The sequence below is a fragment of the Nicotiana attenuata genome, unplaced genomic scaffold (assembly GCF_001879085.1).
Source record: "Nicotiana attenuata strain UT unplaced genomic scaffold, NIATTr2, whole genome shotgun sequence".
In the NCBI taxonomy this organism is placed as follows: Eukaryota; Viridiplantae; Streptophyta; class Magnoliopsida; order Solanales; family Solanaceae; genus Nicotiana; species Nicotiana attenuata.
In genome coordinates this window covers 491,774-494,034 of record NW_017670633.1, presented here as the reverse complement: position 1 = coordinate 494,034, position 2,261 = coordinate 491,774, and positions in this window count along the sequence as shown.

Here is a 2,261-nt window from a genome sequence, read left to right as displayed (position 1 = left end):
GTATCCCTTTGAGTTAGCTTTCTAACTATATATCGTGGAGCCCAAATGGAGTTCTGAGCAAAAAGTTATGTGCATTTTACTAGACAGTGCGCAATATGCCTACTCGATTCTTCGTATCGTTGCTCTATCATCTGTTGATCCCCGAATACGATCCCGGCTTAATTACTTGGGCTTTACTCAGACTTCAAAGCTCTAAATCACTTGAATTCATTTCATAACATCTACATAGCTTGGAATCACTCCTACAAGGCATAAAACACACAATTAGTGCAAAACACTAGCGATTATAGCGCAAACTCAACTAAAGTGCATTTAATTAGAGTGTAATAATCGACTAAAATACGTAATTATAGCCTATCATCAGTAACGCTTATGTACGTCCGACCACGTCACAACTTGATACTCGATCAGATTCTGCTTTAGTTGTCGAGACGCGATCGAACTCCTTTCATTCAAACCCTGCATAAAAGCTTGTACTGCTCAGTCATCCGAGATCGGTGGTAACTCCATTCGCTCCATCTGGAACCTAGACACGAACTCCCTTAACAACTCGTCGTTCCTTTGTTTTATCTTGAAGATGTCCGATTTTCTTGTTGCCACCTTTCTGGCTCCAGCATGTGCTTTGATGAAGGCATTTACTAACATAGCAAATGAATCAATTGAGTTAGGTGGCAAGTTGTGATACCAAATCATAGCTCCATTTGACAATGTTTCTCCAAACTTTTTCAACAATATTGATTCGATCTCATCGTCATTCAAGTCATTCCCTTTGATCCCGCGAGTGTATGAAGTAATATGCTCGTTAGGGTCAATTGTCCCGTATATCGGGCATGCGAAACTTCTTAGGAATGGGCATCGGAGCCGCGCTTTGAGGGAATGGTTTTTGTATGAACTTTTTGGCATCTAAACCCTTCAAAATCGGAGGTGCCCCCGGTATTTGGTCAACCCGGGAGTTATAAGTTTCCATCTTTTTGTCATTGTTTTCAATCTTCTTTTCCCCGGACTCGATCCTCTCGGTGAACTCTTCGAGCATCATCATAATTGTGGGGTCAGTCCCCGAGCCATTTTTCGTTCGACCTTTCTGGTGTCGATTCAGGACGTCGAGTATTTTCTAGTTCAGCTATGCTCGGAGTTTTATTCTGACTTTGAAGTTGAGCGATGGCGATCTGCTGAGCTTGCAGAATCTCGAATATCACTTGGTGGCTGACTCCACCATCTCCTATACCTGGTGTTCCTTGGCCCCCAGACCGGGCTTCCCTACACACACTTCCTCCGGGGTCTGCGCCTAGATTTGCATTTAAAGCAATGTGCAAACTAACGTCAACTGGTTCTATGTTCGGCACTTCCCTAGGGTTTATTGGTGGTACACCGGTCCCTACATTATTGTTTTCCCCATGAAATCCAAGACCTTCGTTGTCATGAATAGGTGTACTTTGCGAGTTCGACATGTTTAATCATGAGAATCCGAAAATCTTGACAAGAAAAAGTGTAAAAATAACGTATGTAATGAGAATCAGTAAAGAAATAATCACTATTATCTTTATCCCCACAGTGGCCGCCAAACTGTTTATCTCGAAAATACGAGCAACAATTAAATTTTATTTGTGGTTTTAAAGATATGTGATTTAGTTCAATACCAATTAATAATCAAGAAATGTGAGGTATAGATGAAAGAAATAAGTGAATCAAACCAATGTTGCTTAGCAGTATCGACCTCGAGCTCAGTGACCTCGAGATGAACTAATAACAATAAAATAAGAACAATAAAGCAAAAGGACAGCTCTGATGAATAATAAGCGAGAAAAGTAGGATAGTATATTCTTTGCCAATGATTAGATGATGTTACAAATGATTGGGGTGCTCTTTATATAATAGAAAAATCCTAAATAAGGTACATTTCTATTTACAGTAAGGAATATTATTGGTACAACCGTCTAACCGCCTAGTACGGAATCGTACAATTCTATTCCGGGATTTGCGCCATGATCTTGGGGACGTGGCAGGAATCTCGCTCATTCTGTTAGAAATCCACAACGACATTATTTCGAGGTCGAGTGTACTCGACTTCGGTATTCATCGCACTCCGATCCTCGGGCATTGCATCCTATCTTTGAGCTCGGGTCTGATTCATCGGGCTCGAACTCGACCTTGCCTGAACTCGGGCTTAAGGCGACCCCTCGAGCCTATAGATCGAAGGCATACGATCTTAACCGTATACAAATATATATTGCTCTGTATACAGTATATATATATATATATAT